Here is a 20,718-nt window from a genome sequence, read left to right as displayed (position 1 = left end):
GATGGGGTGCCAATCAAGTGGGCTGCTTTGTCCTGGATGGTGTCGAGCTTCTTGCTGCTCCCATCCAGGCAAGTGGAGAGTATTCCATCACACTCCTGACTTGTGCTTTGTAGATGGTGATCAGGCTTTGGGCAGTCAGCAGGTGAGTTACACACCGCAGGATTCCTAGCCTCTGATCTGTTCTAGTATTTATATGGCTACTCCAGTTCAGTTTCTGGTCAATGGTAACCCCCAGGATGTTGATAGTGGGGGATTCAGTGATCATAATGCCATTGAATGTCAAGGGGAGGTGGTTAGATTCTCTCTTGTTTGAGATAGTCATTGCCTGGCACTTGTGTGGCGCAGATGTTAGTTGTTACTTATCAGCCCAAGCCTGGATATTGTCCAGGTCTTGCTGCATTTCTACACAGACTGCTTCAGTATCTGAGGAGTCGCGAATGATGCTGAACATTGTGCAATCATCAGCGAAAATACCCACTTCTGACCTTATGATTGAAGGAATGTCATTGATGAAGCAGCTGAAGATGGTTGGGCCTAGGACACTACCCTGAGGAACTCCTGCAGTGATGTCCTGCAGCTGAGATGATTGACCTCCAACAACCACAACCATCTTCCTTTGCGCTAATTATGACTCCAACCAGTTTTCCCCCTGATTCCCATTGACTCCAGTTTTGCTAGGGCTCCTTGATGCCATAATCAGTCAAATGTTGCCTTTCTGTCAAGGGCAGTCACTCTCACCTCACCTCTTGTCAGGCTGTTTCTGTATCCTGACCAGGAATGCTAGGCAATCTTCCACAAAATGGACATGAAAAAAGAGCCCAAAGAGTGTGGAGGATGTTTGGTTCAACGGCCGGGATTTTTTGTGGCCCCTTGAGGCGGGGTTGGAAGCGGGGGCTGCATGGAGTATCGCGACAGGTGGTGGGGGGCGGAGGGCCCATTGCCTCCCTGTCACCAAGCGATCTTCCCAGTGGTGGGATAGGCCAACGATGGCCTTCCCGCCTGGAGGCTAACTGAGGCCCTCAAGTGGCCTATTAATGACCAATTAGTGGTCTCTTCCCGCTGACTCTGGGATCTTACAGCAGCGGGGAATGTCTCTGCCATGCGGGGAGGTCACCTAGTAAAAGAAGGTGCACTCCCTGTCGGCTTGGAGGGTGGGGGGTGGGGGTGGGGCGGGGGGTCCGTCCTCTGTGGGTAATCTGTGGCCCATGGAGGAACCCTGCCGGAAGCCACTTCCCCCTCCCGGGTCCCCTCCCCTGGACTGCACGACCACCCTCTCACCCCTCCCTCGCCGGTCTCACTTATCTGAGCTTCGGGGTTCCAGTGCTCGGCCTGGCTCCTAAGCCTCTGCAATGCCAGCAGTGGCACCGCTCCTGGTGGAGCTGCCGATACTGTTGAGCTGCCAGCCTTCTGATTGGCCAGCAGCTCATGGAGCTGGGATCCCCATATTTAAAGGGACGGGGATCCTGGATCCTGAAACTTAGATTTAAAAAGACCAGAGGATCGTTCTGCAGGGCATGGTGTGAGGAATGAAAAGGCAGAGTCGGGCTTTCCCCTGCCTTTTTGACCCTGTGCTGGGAGTCCTGCCTGCAACACAAATTCCAGCCCAACGAGGCTAATGTGGAATGTAAAATTATTTGGATAATCTGGAGTCTTGCCTGATTTAGCTTTGGGGGCACATGGGAGTTGAGAGAACCCTTCTCGAGCTTTCTATTCGGAGTGGGGTAAGTTGGGTCCAGTTGATGATGGATGTGCTAGGTGGAAGGAACAATCCCAATTAGACAAATGGAGGTAATTTTGACTTCTGACGATTGTAAAGCGAACTATATAGAGTCATTACGGCACAGAAGGAGGCCATTTGACCCATTGAGTCCATGCTGGCTCTCTGTAGAGCATTCCAGTCAGTCCCATTTCCCTGCTCTATCCCTATAACCCTGCAAGTTTATTTCCCCTCAAGTTCCCATCAAATTTCCTTTTGAAATCATTCATCGTCTCTGCTTCCACCACCCTCATAGACAGCGAGTTCCACGTCATTACCACTCTCTGTGTAAAAAAAAAAAGTTCTTCCTCACATCCCCCCTTCCTCTCTTGCCCCAAACCTTAAATCTGTGTCCTCTAGTCCTTGTCTTCTTTTTCTTTCTTTTGGGCCTCCTTATCTCGAGAGACAATGGATACGCGCCTGGAGGTGGTCAGTGGTTTGTGAAGCAGCGCCTGGAGTGGCTATAAAGGCCAATTCTGGAGTGACAGACTCTTCCACAGGTGCTGCAGAGAAATTTGTTTGTTGGGGCTGTTGCACAGTTGGCTCTCCCCTTGCGCCTCTGTCTTTTTTCCTGCCAACTACTAAGTCTCTTCGACTCGCCACAATTTAGCCCTGTCTTTATGGCTGCCCGCCAGCTCTGGCGAATGCTGGCAACTGACTCCCACGACTTGTGATCAATGTCACACGATTTCATGTCACGTTTGCAGACGTCTTTATAACGGAGACATGGACGGCCGGTGGGTCTGATACCAGTGGCGAGCTCGCTGTACAATGTGTCTTTGGGGATCCTGCCATCTTCCATGCGGCTCACATGGCCAAGCCATCTCAAGCGCCGCTGACTCAGTAGTGTGTATAAGCTGGGGGTGTTGGACTTCAAGGACTTCTGTGTTGGAGATATAGTCCTGCCACCTGATGCCAAGTATTCTCCGAAGGCAGCGAAGATGGAATGAATTGAGACGTCGCTCTTGGCTGGCATACGTTGTCCAGGCCTCGCTGCCGTAGAGCAAGGTACTGAGGACACAGGCCTGATACACTCGGACTTTTGTGTTCCGTGTCAGTGCGCCATTTTCCCACACTCTCTTGGCCAGTCTGGACATAGCAGTGGAAGCCTTACCCATGCGCTTGTTGATTTCTGCATCTAGAGACAGGTTACTGGTGATAGTTGAGCCTAGGTAGGTGAACTCTTGAACCACTTCCAGAGCGTGGTCGCCAATATTGATGGATGGAGCATTTCTGACATCCTGCCCCATGATGTTCGTTTTCTTGAGGCTGATGGTTAGGCCAAATTCATTGCAGGCAGACGCAAACCTGTCTATGAGACTCTGCAGGCATTCTTCAGTGTGAGATGTTAAAGCAGCATCGTCAGCAAAGAGGAGTTCTCTGATGAGGACTTTCCGTACTTTGGACTTCGCTCTTAGACGGGCAAGGTTGAACAACCTGCCCCCTGATCTTGTGTGGAGGAAAATTCCTTCTTCAGAGGATTTGAACGCATGTGAAAGCAGCAGGGAGAAGAAAATCCCAAAAAGTGTGGGTGCGAGAACACAGCCCTGTTTCACACCACTCAGGATAGGAAAGGGCTCTGATGAGGAGCCACCATGTTGAATTGTGCCTTTCATATTGTCATGGAATGAGGTGATGATACTTAGTAGCTTTGGTGGACATCCGATCTTTTCTAGTAGTCTGAAGAGACCACGTCTGCTGACGAGGTCAAAGGCTTTGGTGAGATCAATGAAAGCAATGTAGAGGGGCATCTGTTGTTCACGGCATTTCTCCTGTATCTGACGAAGGGAGAACAGCATGTCAATAGTCGATCTCTCTGCACGAAAGCCACACTGTGCCTCAGGGTAGACGCGCTCGGCCAGCTTCTGGAGCCTGTTCAGAGCGACTCGAGCAAAGACTTTCCCCACTATGCTGAGCAGGGAGATTCCACGGTAGTTGTTGCAGTCACCGCGGTCACCTTTGTTTTTATAGAGGGTGATGATGTTGGCATCGCGCATGTCCTGGGGTACTGCTCCCTCGTCCCAGCACAGGCATAGCAGTTCATGTAGTGCTGAGAGTATAGCAGGCTTGGCACTCTTGATTATTTCAGGGGTAATGCTGTCCTTCCCAGGGGCTTTTCCGCTGGCTAGGGAATCAATGGCATCACTGAGTTCCGATTTGGTTGGCTGTATGTCCAGCTCATCCATGACTGGTAGAGGCTGGGCTGCATTGAGGGCAGTCTCAGTGACAGCATTCTCCCTGGAGTACAGTTCTAGGTAGTGCTCAACCCAGCGGTCCATTTGTTTGCGTTGGTCAGTGATTATGTTCCCCGATTTAGATTTGAGGGGGGTGATCTTCTTGATGGTTGGCCCAAGAGCTCTCTTCATGCCATCATACATTCCTCTGATGTTTCCGGTGTCTGAGGCCAGCTGAATATGACTGCATAGGTGTTGCCAGTAGTCGTTTGCGCAACGCCTAGAGAGAACCCTTCTCGAGCTTTCTATTCGGAGTGGGGTAAGTTGGGTCCAGTTGATGATGGATGTGCTAGGTGGAAGGAACAATCCCAATTAGACAAATTGAGGTAATTTTGACTTCTGACGATTGTAAAGCGAACTATATAGAGTCATTACGGCACAGAAGGAGGCCATTTGACCCATTGAGTCCATGCTGGCTCTCTGTAGAGCATTCCAGTCAGTCCCATTTCCCTGCTCTATCCCTATAACCCTGCAAGTTTATTTCCCCTCAAGTTCCCATCAAATTTCCTTTTGAAATCATTCATCGTCTCTGCTTCCACCACCCTCATAGACAGCGAGTTCCACGTCATTACCACTCTCTGTGTAAAAAAAGTTCTTCCTCACATCCCCCCTTCCTCTCTTGCCCCAAACCTTAAATCTGTGTCCTCTAGTCCTTGTACCATCAGCTAATGGGAACAGCTTTTCTTTGTCTACCTTATCTAAACCTGTTATAATCATCTACACCTCTGTCAAATCTCCCCTCAATCTCCTTTGTTCCAAGGAGAACTCCAGCTTCTCCATCCTCACCCTGTAGCTAAAATCCCTCACTCCTGGAACCATTCCGATAAATGTCCTCCACACCCCCTCAAGGACCTTTAGATCCGGATTCAGCCGCTTGCTATCCATTCCTCCCGGGTGGAGTCCCTGGAGATGAAAACCAGGAGAGGTGTATAACAGATCGCTGATGCCTGTTTTACATTGCTATCCAAAGTCTAAATTACACCAGCTGGCATTTTCCCGTTCCGAAATGGTTTCTCATGCTGTTATGTGGCATGCAGCTCAGAGTGCTCTAACCATCTGTAACCATCTGCTTGGAGCTATGTACCAACCAGCACCAGTGCGACTTGCCCTCTGACATTTCTCTTTGAAGCTTGGAGCTGCCCCTCGGCACCTCTCTCTGGATAAAGCTGAGGCATCAAGTCAAATCTCTAACATGTGATCCTCTCCCCAGGCACAGCAGCAATTATTAATGGGCTATTTTGTGCTCTCTTTCAACCAAGTCTGCAGAAATCCAATTATAGAACGGCTCCAATCAGCAACTCAGCTTAATGGAGTTGTCAGTTAATCAAATAGAAAAGGAGGTGATGGTACAGGGAGGGGTGATTTGCATAGTATTGGCTCCGGAGTGTGGGGGAGTGGGGCTTTGGTGGGGAGGGGGAGGAGATGGTGGCGGTCAGTACATGCAATCTTTGCAACTTTGATGTCACCACACCAGCCCAGCCGGAAATGTTTACCTCAGCAAAATCCTTTCAACCGGCAAATAGTGCTGATTTTTAAAATAGAAATGTAAGTCAACTCTAAAATAAATCCAACCGTGCCTCACTGAGTTTCCTATTTTGGACTCAAAGGGGCCGCTTTCAACTCTTGCCTGCACGACCTTTAAACCGGGCGCTTGGGCAGTTCTAATTGACCGAGAGACGTACCCGCCGACATCCTCTCCAAACCTCGCCCGCTGTCTTGAATTTGAAACTGCTGTTCTAAGCAGGCGGCAGGAATGGATGCCTGAAGCCGGCGGGGTCCTTCTTTACATATGTAGATGGCGGTCCGAAGATGTCATCAGGCCGCGACTGCAATATAACCCAGCGTGGCATTCCCGCCGAGTGAAGACAGCGGGATAGAGGATTCGGAGCCTGAAGAGGCCCAAACTGGTAAGTTGTTTAGCCTTTATTTTAATTAAGATTTCCTTGCTAGCCCAGGAGCACAGGAGTGTGCCTCTGGCCCTCCATCGATTCAAGTTGAGCCTGGCCCAGCCTTTCTCAACATATACAGAATTGAAAGAAAACAAAATGTGTTTTAGTTATAAAATCATAAAAAAAGACTGAAGACAGGTATATTTTGAAAGTTTTACTGATTTATTGTGCCGATTCAAAAGAAAAATGGAACATCAGCAGTTCTTGATTGATATACAGCTCGTCGGCCAATTTACTCCTTTGGGATTTCATCCAATTAAAACAATCCTAGCTTTCAATAATAAGTTCAGGATATCAGGTGCCTCTCAAGGAAAATCTCTGGGAAAAGTTTGGAGAAACAGTCAACTCTGAATCATGAGAGTTAGATCACAGTTAAAGGGGTGCAGCATTTTTGAAAAAGTGTTTGGCAAACCTTTTATTTACCTTTTCAAAACACCCGACCCAATGAGATAAGCCTTGCTGAAGAGCATCAGTGAGTTGTTACCATGGTGAAAATATTCTGCCTCTTCTCTCTCCCCAGGGGTTAAGCTCATCTCCCCTGTGTTGGGAATAGGGGAACCACAGTTGGGCCCAGTGTCCCTGGTTTGGCAAAAGGGAAAATCAGCCAGGATTCTTACTTGCGATTGCTATCTGCTGGCTTCTGATGGAGAGTGTGTGCATTTTGGCCATTGGTTAATGGCGGGATTGGACTCAGGTTATGATGCTGCCATAGACAAATAGCCTTTGATATTCAATGTCTGTGCTCGCATGTGAAAATGGCTACATGGTGGGGTACTAGAGGGGCAGGGGCAGGGAGTGGGAGAGAGCCGTGGTACCCTAGATGAAGCAGGAGAGTAGGAGAGAAAATTAGAGGAGTGGGGGTGGATTTGGGAGCGAAAGGAAGCTTGTCACACATTTATTCATGAAGATGTTGCCTTTAAACTCTTGAGAGGGTCTGGAGTCCTGACAAAGACTGACGGTGGATGACATTTGAAGTGTTGGCTCCCGAGGTTCTTCTTCACTTAAACAATGCATTTCCACCGAGAGCACGATGAAATTAATGGGAAACGCTTGCTCGTATCAGGAACGCCTCTCGTGAAGAAAACCTCCCTCCTCCTCTGCTTCATCCCAAATCAGACAGGTGGACGTAAACTGTTAATGAAACTGGAAAAGCCCTGTGTATTAGCATTCTAAATTAGTACTTAGATGACTGACACAAACATCCTAACACATCCAGGAACTGATACTTAAAAGTTGCCAAAGGCTGATTATACTATTGCAGCAAGTCTGGGATGTAGATTTACTCAGGATATTTGACTCATACAGGGATCATAGTCTGTGTATGAGATTAAACGAGTGGGTTAGAATCTATGGGATGGATAGTACATGGTCTATGGAAGGGGATTAAATGGGCATGCTAGATGGTTATGGTAGCATAGTGGTTATGTCCCTTGTAACCCAGAAGTCTGGCCTAATGATCTAGGGACAGGAGTTCAAATCCCACCATGATAGCTGGGGGATTTATATTCAGTTAGTTAAATAAAATCTGTAATATCATGCTCATCTCAGTAATAGTGATCATGAAGCTACTGGACTGCCATAAAAACCCACTTGGTTCACTCATGCCCTTTAAGGAAGGAAATCTGCTGTCCTTACCTGGCCTGGCCTACATGTGATGCCAGACATACAGCAATGTAGCTGCCTCTCAATTGCCCTCTGAAACGGCTGAGCAAGCTACTCAGTTGTCTGAAGGGCAATTAGGAATGGGAACAAAGTGCTGGCCTTGTCAACAATGCCCACATCCCATGAATGAATTTAAAAAGGACGTATGGAATGGATTTTACATGGTCTATGGAAAGAGATGAAATGGATTGTGACAGGGCGGAGAGTACAAGGTCTGTGTATTGGAGATTTAGGATTTGTGATGTGCTAGATTGTCCACGGTCTGTGGAAGGAACAAGCTCAATCGTCTTTACTCATCCTCATTCTACAAGCTTGCTGCTATCAGAATTGTTAGTAAGTAGAATGGCCTCGGCTTGATGCTCCATCCTGCATTTTGAAAGACACAGTTTAAAGTTCTGGGTTTGACTCAATATATAGCAGCTGCCGATTCTGCTGGAAAGACGTTGGGAATCAGGAGGGAGTAAATGTCCATCTAATCCATCCTGTTCTTTTTGCTCCAAATACTTAATCCACTAACACCATTCCCCACCTTCTTCCTGATTTCACTCCAAACCTAACTGTGTCTTTTGGAAACCCTTTCTGCATTTTTTTGTAGAATAGAGGAATAAAAGCAGGAAAAGGCGCAACAAGTTCACCCCTTTCTCATAGGCCTCAACCTCACCTCTTCACCTTCTCACTTTGCCTCTCAATCTCTTCTGAAATACAACAAGCTGCCTCTAAAATTTATCTCAAGCGCTTGCTTGACTGGCCCCCTGGTAACTTATTCCACATCAAATTATCCTTCAGGAGAAAAGGTTTTGTCTAATTTGCTGTGAAAATATCAATGAGGTGACCTTCATGCCTCTTCGACTCTAACAAAAGTACAAATGCGACCTCCTTAACCTTCCCTCATCATTGGGACACAGCAATCATCTTTGCTACTTCCTCCCCTCTGTACCTTCTACCAGGCAATGAGTGAGCCCACAAGGACTCCAGACCCCACCTGACCAACTCCCTCTGCAGCAACATTACACGTGCTTTTGATTCAATTACATTAACTTAATGAGGAAGGAAAAATAAAACCCAGCAGAAAACAGATGGTATCGCTCTTAGTAAAACGCTTCATTCTGTATCTGTCAGACAGGCCTCCAGCTTCCTTGGAAATAAGGCATGACACTCTCCCCAGGTCCAGTGAAGCATTGACGTTTCTTGAGTTGTAAATCTGTAATGTAGCAATTTATACACCAACTAATAGTAGGTGCCGCTAAGGCAGAGCCAAATGCAGCGTGACTGTGTTCGATAGAACTATCTCCACTGACCCTGCTTAATAAGACAGCACCTGAGCTTCTGTTATGGTTTTTCCACTCCTTGTTTTCCATACATCAACTCTGTGAGCTTGTTTTAAATTGAATACGAAAGCTGACCCAGACTAGTGTAAGATTGTTATGCTTAGTTTCTGCACCTCTGGGCTAAGAAGGAGACGGGATGGTGAGGAGAGGGGGTGCGGAATCGGCTCGGGTTCCTGTTACCTAGCGAGATCTGTGGCAATGTGTGAAGGTCGGGTATGAGGACAGGACCAGGCTTAGGTCTGGTGGCACTGCCCCCACTCCTGCAACCCCATGTCAAATAATTCACCTTCGTTCATTGTCTAAGCCTAGGGAATGGGCCTCACGAGTTCATCAGCTGGGACCAACACCTGAGCAGATTGAACGCAGGCCGTCCCATTGCTAAATCAGTATGCGCAATACTTGTTTTACGCCCGAGGAAACAGGCACAACACATTCCGATTTCTACCTTCTGCAGTCTCAGCTGGGTTTGAATCCAGGTCTTGGAGATGGGCTAAACCCACTGACACTCACTCTTAGCTGCCATTTCAGGAGGATGGGGGAATGCTGCTCATTCTGGCCAGGATGGTCCCTTGAATTAGTCATTTATTCCACATTCATCTATTCTCCCCTTCCCCTCAGAAGATCATTTCCACTCCTGTTACCGGATCCAAGTCAACAACTGAACCCCCCTTTAAGTGGGGCCTCAGTCCACTGCCCATTGCAGTAATGAGTCTGTTGCTAAGGAATCCCGGAGCTATTTTGGTTATGTGGAAACAAACGTGTATACAGTACAAGCAAAGTCAGAGATAGATAATAACATTTACTTGAGAGTAACGTTACACATCACAAGACATATTTTCTGCCATTTTATAAATACATATTTAATTTATGGGGGAAACAAATATGATTTCATACAGATTAGTAACATGATTATTCTCACTCCGTTCTTAGAGTGTTTTTTTAGGTATGATTCAATGGGTGACACCAGCCCTTAATGTCTGTCACACTAGGGGCAGTTTGGCATCTGTTGCTAATGGACACAGAGAAAAACTAACATTTCTATAGCGCCTTTCACAACCTCAAGCTCACAGCTCCAGTGACCTGGGTTCGGTTCTGGGTACTGCCTGTGCGGAGTTTGCAAGTTCTTCCTGTGACCGCGTGGGTTTCCTCCGGGTGCTCTGGTTTTCTCCCACATGCCAAAGACTTGCGGGTTGATAGGTAAATTAGCCATTGTAAAAAAAAAAAGTGCCACTAGTGTAGGTAGGTGGTAGGAGAATTGAGGGAAGGTGGGGATGTGAGAGGGAAAAAATGGGATTAATGTAGGATTAGTATAAATGTGTGGTTGATGATCAGCGTGGACTCAGTGGGCTGAAGGGCCTGTTTCAGTGCTGTATCTCTCTATGACTCTAACCTTGGCTGATTTCCACTCCAGGAATGCCAGACAGTCGGACCGAGTTGCTGCAGTATCAGTCTCCTATCGCCAAGATCAACAAACTCAGTGCAGACTACAGATCAAAGCCAGGGCCTTCCTAGTTACTGTGTGACCATTGGCCATTGCATTCCCAAGTGAGTTGCCATCACTATTTTTGCAAGGACTGCTGGTTTCCCAATGCTACAGTGGTTGCCTTGACAATTAAAAGTAACACGCCAATAAGCCTGGTTTGAAGGCTTTTTTATGTGGGGTGTTAATGGGTTGTGGAAGCTCTAAGTGCCTATTAGGTGTTCTCTGAAAAATTGAGGAGAATAAATACAGTTATATTTATCTCTGCTTATGGATGGATATAATAAGTTTGATCAAAGCTGGTTTCCTAAGTGGCCTTTTACATGCACTGATAAAACAAGGGAAGTCTAATGCTATTATGTACTTAGAAGAATATGTTTATTGCTGAAGACCTATAACCCTACAGGCAACACATATTTGGTAATATGTTGTATTACAACAGTGTCTACACTTAACAAGTAATTCATTGGCTGTAAAAAGTCTTGGAACGTCTTGAAAGACTGTTTAAAATACAAGTCTTTTTTTCTTAACAACGAGTCATAGCTCATAAATACAATCAAACAAGACAGGAAAGAGAGCGAAATACTAACATCATCAAACTTCATACAGAGACAACTGTTCGCCTTGATTCAGGTAGAAAACCTGCATGGGTCTACTGATATTGATAAAGGCTTTGTCAGCCTCCAATGAACAGATAAAATTGCTAAAGAAGATGAAGGGATTTATTGGGAACAATGTAGTTTTTCCATTTCATCAGCAACTTGGGTTTCTAACTCATTATCCTTCTAATAGTGAGAGATGCGTCTTCCTGCTTTTTATGTGTTATGTTACAACAGTGTGATTTGGGCGAATGTGGATTAATTAAGGAAAGCCAGCATGGATTCGTTAAGGGCAAATCGTCTTTAACTGACTTGATTGAGTTTTTTGATGAGGTAACAGAGGGGGTTGATGAGGGTAATGCGGTTTATGTGGTGTACATGGACTTCCAAAAGGCATTTGATAAACTGCCACACAACAGGCTTGTCAGCAAATTTAGAGCCCATGGAATATAAAGGGACAGGAGCTGCATGGATACGAAATTGGCTGGGTGACAGGAAACAGAGTAGTGCTGAATGTTTTATTTCAGACTGGAGGAAGGTATATAGTGGGATTCTCCAGGAGTCAGTTTTAGGACCCCTGCTTTTCCTGATAGATATTAATGACCTAGGTTTGGAAGTACAGGGCATAATTACAAAACTTTCAGATGACTCTAAGCTTGGAAGTATTGTGAACTGTGAGGAGGATAGTGATAGACTTCAAGAGGACACTGACAGGCTGGTGGAATGGATGGACAAATGGCATATGAAATTTAATGCAGAGAAATGTGAAGTGGTTCATTTTGGCAGGAAGAATGAGCAGAGACAATATAAAATAAAGGATACAATTCTAAAGAGGGCGCAGGAGCTGAGGGGCCTGGGGGTATATGTGCACATATCAGTGAAGGTGACAGGCAGGTTGAGAAAGTGGTTAATAAAGTATACAGGGCTTTATGAATAGGGGCATAGGTTACAAAGACAAGGAAGTTATGATAAACCTGTATAAAACACTCCTCAACTGGAGTATTATGTTCAGTTCTGGATGCACTTTAGGAAGGATGTTAAGGTATTAGAGAAGGTGCAGAAAAGATTCACGAGTATGATGAGGAATTTCAGTTATGTGGATAGATTGGGGAAGTTTTCCTTGGAGAAGAGAAGGTTGAGAGGGGATTTGATTGAGGTGTTCGATATCATGAGGGGACTGGACAGAGTAGATAGAGAGAAACTGTTCCCATTGGTGGAAGTATCCAAAACCAGCAGACACCGATTTAAGGTGATTGGCGAAAAAAGCAACAGTGACATGAGGAAAAACGTTTTTTACGCAGCGGGTGGTTAGGATCTGGAATGCACTGCCTGAGAGTGTGGTGGAGGCAGATTCAATCGTGGCTTTCAAAAGAGAATTGGGCAATTATCTGAAGAGAAAACATTTGCAGAGCTACGAGGAAATGGCCAGGGTGTGGGACCAGGTGAGTTGCTCTTGCGGAGAGCCAGCATGGACACGATAGGCTGAATGGCCTCCTGTGCTGTAACCATTCTACAATTTATACTGGGCGTGAGCAGCAAGTGCTCTTCAGCTTGTTTAACCTAGGGTTCTTCCACATGTGCAGAACGGTAGTGATGTGGCACCTCAATGTTTTCCACCTGTTTCTACATGTCTCCCTAGAGTGAGATTACCACATTAGTGCAAATTATGTGTAGGAATACACGTGCACTCCTGCAGTTATGAACACACGAGATGCTGGACAACAGAATTGGATTGGATGTTGATTTAGTTTATGTCTTGGATTGCCTGCAGTCTGCCCATGCAGTTGAGTGCCATTTGATCTGGGTTACACCAGGTAGCTAGTCTCTGGAGGGTTCTTCAAAGCACAAGTAGAGGATTAGTTTGTTTTTGATGAGTGAGATTCTCAACTCCCAACCACCCATCGATTGACATGAGGGTAGAAGCCACAGTGCCTGCTGGCAAGACGACCACCAGGATGCTGGAGGCTGGGCGATCTGTCAGTGCAATCCAACTGTCCCAATTCGCAATGACTAATGTGTCCCCCACCTCCTCCTTTCTGTAGCTGTGCCAACACAAGTAACACACTGGGGCTCAAAACATAACCAACACCGTTATAGAAACAATAAAAAAAAGGACGCATGGTATCCATTAATGTTTGTAAGTAAACACGACTGTGCTGAATATAGAAGTGCTGTATTTGTTATACTGTATGTATTTGATACAGTTTAGGCAGGATATATTTATATCAACACAGCTGAGTACCTGCCAGCCTCACTCCTACGTAGATCACGTACGAAGCATTAAGTCACTTTATTCCAAGGTCATTCTTCACTGAATATCACAGCTGTTTTTATTTTCCTTGCTTGCCCCTTGCAAGTTTTTGAAATTAATTCAGATGTGAGCCTTTCTGGTAAAGCTGCCATTTATTACCCATCTCTAATTGTCCTGAGAAGGTGGTGGTGGGTCTTCCTGAACCACTGGTAATGGTTTTGATACGATGGAGTGTCTTGCTAGGCCTCTTCCGAAGGCGGTTAAGAGTCAACCACATCAATGTGGGAGCGGAGTCACATGTGGGCCAGACTGGTTAATGCTGGCAGATTTCCTTCCCTAATAGACCTTAGTGAACCAGTTGGGTTTTCTCAACAATCCAGTAGATTCATGGTCACTTTTTAATGATATCAGACTTTTAAATCCAGATTTGTGTAACTGCATTCAAATTCGCAAACTAGTGTGGATGATGGGATTTGAACTCATGTTCTTTGGTTGGTAGACCAATAACATAACCACTACCACTGACTCCTTTCTGGGATAGAGATCCATGAAGTCAGGCTGCCCTTTTGGGGTCACTTACAAATGTTAGCCTGAATATGATAGGGCTGCCAACTGGAAGTATTCCTGGAAGTTTCATCACATGATCTCCCATCGCCACAGCCTCATCCCCTCCCCCCTCCCCCCCACCCACACCCCACCATTGCTCTACTGACACGTCCATCCTCGCAGTGTCCCATGGCCAGTTGAGAAGCGAACAGAATCTTCATTACCTGATTGGGTCGTTCTTAACTTCATTTCTAACTAATAAGTGAAAGTGTTCAACAAAACTTTTAAAAATTGATTAATTGGCTAGCTGTACCAAAGAGCCAGTACAGGCACGATAGGTTGAATAGCCTCCTTCTGTGCCATTTTGTTCTATGATTCTAAGCTCTCAGTTCTAGTATCATCCTTGTAAATCCTTTTTGCACCTTCTCCAGCACCATGATAAACCACAAAGCCTTAGCATTCCTGCTAAATACAATTATGTATGTTGGCAAGCAGGGTGAACAGTGCCAACATGTGCCAAATCTTGGCCCTATTTGGCTACACTTTTCACACATGCCAGCTGACCCAGTCTCACTAGACAGACCATCTGCATTTGGGAATCAATCTAACGAGAAAGGATCGAGAAAGATTTTTTTATTAAATTCAATGTGTAACAGGCCTCTTTCAATCCAGCAGGGCCTCAGAGATTCGTGACTCTCAGTGTAACCTAGCTTGTAGCCTAGGAGTGAATAAAGATACAGGCGAGTAAATAGACTACACAGCACGCAGTTACACACAACAAAACAAAATCCAGAAAAAAGCTGGAAATATACAAGTCAGCATCTGTAAAGATGAAAGACAGGTTTATTTTAGTTAATTCTTGGGATATGGGCATCTCTGGTCCGTATGTGACCGCAAAAGGGCAGCCTGACTTAATGCCCGTCGCTAGTTGCTGTCATAAAGTGGCGGTGTGATGTGTCCTTGAACCTATGCCTTGATACAACTGAGGGGCTTGCTGATTCACTTTAGAGGGCAGTTAAGAGGCAACCACATTGCTGTGGAACTGGAGTCACATGTAGGCCAGACCAGGTAGGGACAGCAGATCTCCTTCCCTAAAGGACCTTAGTAAACCAGAAGGGTTTTTTCAACAATTAATGATCGTTTCACGGCACCATTACTGAGATTTTTAATTCCAGACCGTTATTAATGAATTGAATTTAAGTTCTACCAGCTGCCGTGGTGGGATTTGAACCCCTGTCGCCCTGGTCATTAGTCTGGGCCTCTGGATTACTGGCTCAGCGACATAATCACTACACCACCGTCCCCCTAGCTCTACCCATGTCTGGGTCTCTGAGATTCTGCTGAGGTGTTTATCTTTTATTTCTCACACAGCAGCCTGTACGTTTTCATGCTTTTCTAGATTTCTTGCTGTTTACCTTTTTGCTATTTGGTTGCTTTCAAAGCCTTCAGGATCAGAAAAACCTGGTCAATGAAGGCCCGAACCAGAATTCCCTGTCAAGTCACCTCTCAGCTGCTTTCACCCACAAAAAGGATTAAAAAAATATACGTCAGTATAAGATTCAATGCAACAATGAAATTAAAGAAGTGTATAGCCGGTCATTAATTAGCAGGAAAACCCGATGTAGGGATTTCCCAGGATTCTTGCATTCCTTAAAGAACATTAGTGAATCGGTTGGATTTTACCCAACAATCCGATACCTCCGTGGCCATCTTAACTGAGAGCAGCTTTTTACTGCCAGGTTTTAAAAAAACCGAATACAATTCTCAAACTGCTGTGGTGGGGTTTGAATTGATGATGTCTGCATAACTGGTCCAATAACAGATTGTGTTTGGGCATTTTGGGCGAGTACTTTTCTTGGGAATTCAAATGTCAAAACCTGCCTCTTCTCTTCATGGAGGCTGACTGACTGACTGCACATTTCCATCATTTCCTGCTTTAATTTCAGATTTGTCCTTTTTAAATTTTTTTTACTACAATGGGCACTAATTAGTGTTGCTGTTTTGGAAGTGTGAAAACCACAAACGTGTGAAAATGTTCGATGTGCTAGATGTCTTCAAGTTAGAAGAGGAACTGGTCCTTAAATCAGCCAAGGGTGTCAAACTGGATCAACGGATAAAATCAAAATGCTGTCGGAGGAGAAAATATTTGCGACAACACTGCGGGTGTTGCAGTTATAGAAACTACAGTGCATGAGGAGGCCATTTGGCCCATTATGTCAGTGCTAACTCTTTGAGAGAGCTATCCAATTTGTCCCAAAACCCAGCTCTTTGCTCCATAGACCTGTAAAATGTTTCCGTTAAAAATGCCCTGAATGTTCAGGGAAGTGGCAATGAGCCTCACAGTAGGAATTAACCGCTCATGTTATTTTTGGATAACAGAGATCCAGGAGGCTGCATTTCCTCCTTTGCTCCCGTTCCCATTAACTGATACGCTGGGGAAATGGAAATGGTCATTTGTTTAGTGGGAGGCAAATTCATTTCTGAGCAGTCGGATAACCCAGAATGCTAATTTCAGGCTTTTTTTGTGTGGAGTCTGTTGCTTTAAGCACATTTATGCAAAATAACAGATGTCTCAGATTGTACTGGGTAAACACAGTTAAAATAATGTCAGCTTTGGCTATCAGAGTGCTTCAGAAGCCTGGTCTGCTTCCTCAGTGTGTATGTTTATAGGGCCATTGAAGCCATTACGTCATCTACTTCTGGCCATTCATCACCGTCAAGTCTGTTGCTGATTCCAGACTCCTGTTGGACTGCATGTGGAAAGTGGCTGATTTGCAAGACAGCTTTGGAGCTAATATTTCAGTTTTCATTAGTCAGCCATTTTGTCTCCTAACAAGCTGTAAAAATAGATTACAAGCAGCAGAATGTTTGAAAGTACATTTGAAGACAGCCGGGGGTCTTAGAGCTGAACTTTGCTCCAAGAGATTTTCAAAGTTTGACTGGAGGATCGGAATTGGGTGGGATAGTTGGTGGGGGAGGGGATGGGTGCTGCTGTGTTATAGCGCTAACACCCCCGCCCCCCCCACCCCCCCACCCCCCTCCCTCTCCATACCTGGCTTGCAGCTACTGAGGTTCCAGTCTGGAACCTGGCAAAACAATCCACAGCAGGTGAGGCAATGAGCGTGTGCTGAAATTCATTGTGAAAATTTTTTTTTCTCTTCTTTGGCCTCCGTATCTCGAGAGAAAATGGGCAAGCGCCTGGAGGTGGTCAGTGGTGTGTGGAGCAGCGCCTGGAGTGGCTATAAAGGTCAATTCTAGAGCGACAGGCTCTTCCACAGGTGCTGCAGAAAAATTTGTTTGTCGGGGCTGTTGCACAGTTGGCTCTCCCCTTGCGCTTTTGTCTTTTTTCCTGCCAACTGCTAAGTCTCTTCGACTCGCCACACTTTAGCCCTGCCTTTATGGCTGCCCGCCAGCTCTGGTGAACGCTGGCAACTGACTCCCACGACTTGTGATCAATGTCACAGGACTTCATGTCGCGTTTGCAGACGTCTTTAAAGCGGAGACATGGACGTCCGGTGGGTCTGATACCAGTGGCGAGCTCGCTGTACAATGTGTCTTTGGGGATCCTGCCATCTTCCATGCAGCTCACATGGCCAAGCCATCTCAAGCGCCGCTGACTCAGTAGTGTGTATAAGCTGGGGATGTTGGCTGCCTCGAGGACTTCTGTGTTGGAGATACGGTCCTGCCACCTGATGCCAAGTATTCTCCGGAGGCAGCGAAGATGGAATGAATTGAGACGTCGCTCTTGGCTGACATATGTTGTCCAGGCCTCGCTGCCATCGAGCAAGGTACTGAGGACACAGGCTTGATACACTCGGACTTTTGTGTTCCGTGTCAGTGCGCCATTTTCCCACACTCTCTTGGCCAGTCTGGACATAGCAGTGGAAGCCTTTCCCATGTTGATTTCTGCATCGAGAGACAGGTTACTGGTGATAGTTGAGCCTAGGTAGGTGAACTCTTGAACCACTTCCAGAGCGTGGTCGCCAATATTGATGGATGGAGCATTTCTGATGTCCTGCCCCATGATGTTCGTTTTCTTGAGGCTGCTGGTTAGGCCAAATTCATTGCAGGCAGCCGCAAACCTGTCGATGAGACTCTGCAGGCACTCTTCAGTGTGAGATGTTAAAGCAGCATCGTCAGCAAAGAGGAGTTCCCTGATGAGGACTTTCCGTACTTTGGTCTTCGCTCTTAGACGGGCAAGGTTGAACAACCTGCCCCCTGATCTTGTGTGGAGGAAAATTCCTTCTTCAGAAGACTTGAACGCATGTGAAAGCAGCAGGGAGAAGAAAATCCCAAACAGTGTGGGTGCGAGAACACAGCCCTGTTTCACGCCACTCAGGATAGGAAAGGGGTCTGATGAGGTGCCGCCATGTTGATTGTGCCTTTCATATTGTCATGGAATGAGGTGATGATACTTAGTAGCTTTGGTGGACATCCAATCTTTTCTAGTAGTCTGAAGAGACCACGTCTGCTGACGAGGTCAAAGGCCTTGGTGAGATCAATGAAAGCAATGTAGAGGGGCATCTGTTGTTCGCGGCATTTCTCCTGTATCTGACGAAGGGAGAACAGCATGTCAACGGTCGATCTCTCTGCACGAAAGCCACACTGTGCCTCAGGGTAGACGCGCTTGGCCAGCTTCTGGAGCCTGTTTAGAGCGACTCGAGCAAAGACTTTCCCCACTATGCTGAGCAGGGAGATTCCACGGTAGTTGTTGCAGTCACCGCGGTCACCTTTGTTTTTATAGAGGGTGATGATATTGGCATCGCGCATGTCCTGGGGTACTGCTCCCTCGTCCCAGCATAGGCATAGCAGTTCATGTAGTGCTGAGAGTATAGCAGGCTTGGCACTCTTGATTATTTCAGGGGTAATGCCGTCCTTCCCAGGGGCTTTTCCGCTGGCTAGAGAATCAATGGCATCACTGAGTTCCGATTTTGTTGGCTGTATGTCCAGCTGATCCATGACTGGTAGAGGCTGGGCTGCATTGAGGGCAGTCTCAGTGACAACTTTCTCCCTGGAGTACAGTTCTAGGTAGTGCTCAACCCAGCGGTCCATTTGTTTGCGTTGGTCAGTGATTATGTCCCCTGATTTAGATTTGAGAGGGGCGATCTTCTTGATGGCTGGCCCAAAAGCTCTCTTAATGCCATCAGACATTCCTCTGATGTTTCTGGTGTCTGAGGCCAGCTGAATATGACTGCATAGGTGTTGCCAGTAGTCATTTGCGCAGCGCTTGGCTGTTCTTAGTGCAGTGCTTCTGGCTGCTTTAAGTGCTGCGGATGTTAACTCGCGGGGGGCTTTCTTGTAGTTCAACAGTGCAATGCGCTTAGCGGCTATGACAGGTTTCAGCTCTTCATTATGAGATTGAAACCAGTCTGCATTTCTCTTTGCACGTTTGCCGTAGGTGGTCAAAGCTGACTCATAGATGGTGTCTCTGATGTGGGCCCACATGGTCTCAGCATCCCCTGTGGGAGTGTTTTGAAGGGCTGTTACAAGTGAATTTAGAAATTTTTGTAACAGCTGTGGATGAGAAATTCTGCTCGTGTTGATGCGCGGGTGGCCCTTCTGCTTGGAATGATGCAACTTCTTTGTTCTGAGTCTAACCTTGCTGCACACCAGGGAGTGGTCGGTGTCGCAGTCCGCACTGTGGAAGCTGCGTGTGATTTGAACACTGTTTAAGGAGGCTCGCCTTGTGACAATGAGGTCTAGCTGGTGCTAGACCTATGTATGTGAAAATACATATAATAAAAAGATGAAACTGTCTGAAATTATCATCAGGCCAGTCAGCAAGTGAAAGTGAATGATAGGACCGAAGGGGATGGTTTTAATCCTGTCCTCCTGTTGGGAAACCGAGTGGATGGGACGTTAAAAATGCTTCGGGTGACTTCCCTGCCCATTTCATGCCGGTCCTGATTTTAACCTCCTGTTCTGAACTGGCAGCAGCCGGGGTCCTTCTTTAAATAGGCAGATTGGGATCCAATGATACTGTCAGCTCCCCGACTGCAATTTTAACTCCGGCCTCTGCAGGCAAATCTCTGCATCCATGACCGGGCGAGGCTGTTTAAGTAAGTTTTTGTTATTCACTTTCCTTGTGGTTGTCCATTATCCAGTTTACATATATATGGAAGTCAGTTTAAATGATAATGTGGGGGTTTCTAATACGGGAGGCATGGGGCCCAATTTTAACCCTGTGTAAGTGGATGGCTTTGAATGAGTCAAAATCTCAGCAATGATCTGCAACACCTGGGCAGCAAGTCAAAAAACCAACTTCCATCTCTTTTACAAGATGATTTTATCTTTATTCTGTGTGCGGCCACTGTCCAGTATGTGTCACTGGATAGTGATGGAGACTGGGAACATTCTGATAAAAATGAACCACTTTTGTCTGTGATTGATTACTTATTGCAGGTGTGCTCAACTGGGGGTCTGCAGCGCCTGAGGGATCTGAGAGATGGTATAAAGGGGGCAGCTCCCACCACACCTGATGCTACTCCCAACACCATCACTCTCGTCCTTACCGATGGCTAATTGGCAGTCATCACAGTCAGCGCCGTACCTGTGTGAGCCGCCTGACCACTCACCTCTCTCTCATGAGCCACAAATTCATTTACAAAGTTGAAACTAAACTGCTGGCAATATTTTCATTTACCTTTTGCTGTTTAAGTCCAATAATAAAATGTTATTTTATAACTGCGTGATGTTTGATTTATTACCATTCTCTCTCAATGCTCCTCCCTCTCCTCCACCACATGATTTGGGATGGTGGGAACTAACTGTTCTGTTTGAATTAGCGACATATGTGGGAATGGAGGTTTCAGTAGAGAGAGGTCTCTGGGAATGGGAGACAGTGAGGGCTCCGGGTATCGGAGTCGGTGAGGGCTCCGGGTATCGGAATCAGTGAGGGGGGCTCCGGGTATTG

General features: G+C 46.3%; 1 long non-coding RNA gene across 1 annotated transcript; it reads left to right on the top strand.

Annotated features, from left to right (window-relative positions):
- Positions 1-5,600: 5,600 nt before the first annotated feature.
- LOC137384577 (uncharacterized) lies at positions 5,601-20,489 on the top strand. The gene is made up of 3 exons (XR_010977621.1): positions 5,601-5,897; positions 10,341-10,474; positions 20,208-20,489. It is a non-coding gene; the product is annotated as an uncharacterized lncRNA (long non-coding RNA).
- Positions 20,490-20,718: the final 229 nt, after the last annotated feature.

Source organism: Heterodontus francisci, chromosome 26, assembly GCF_036365525.1.
Source record: "Heterodontus francisci isolate sHetFra1 chromosome 26, sHetFra1.hap1, whole genome shotgun sequence".
NCBI classification, from domain to species: domain Eukaryota; kingdom Metazoa; phylum Chordata; class Chondrichthyes; order Heterodontiformes; family Heterodontidae; genus Heterodontus; species Heterodontus francisci.
This window is presented reverse-complemented; position numbering and strand designations above follow the sequence as displayed.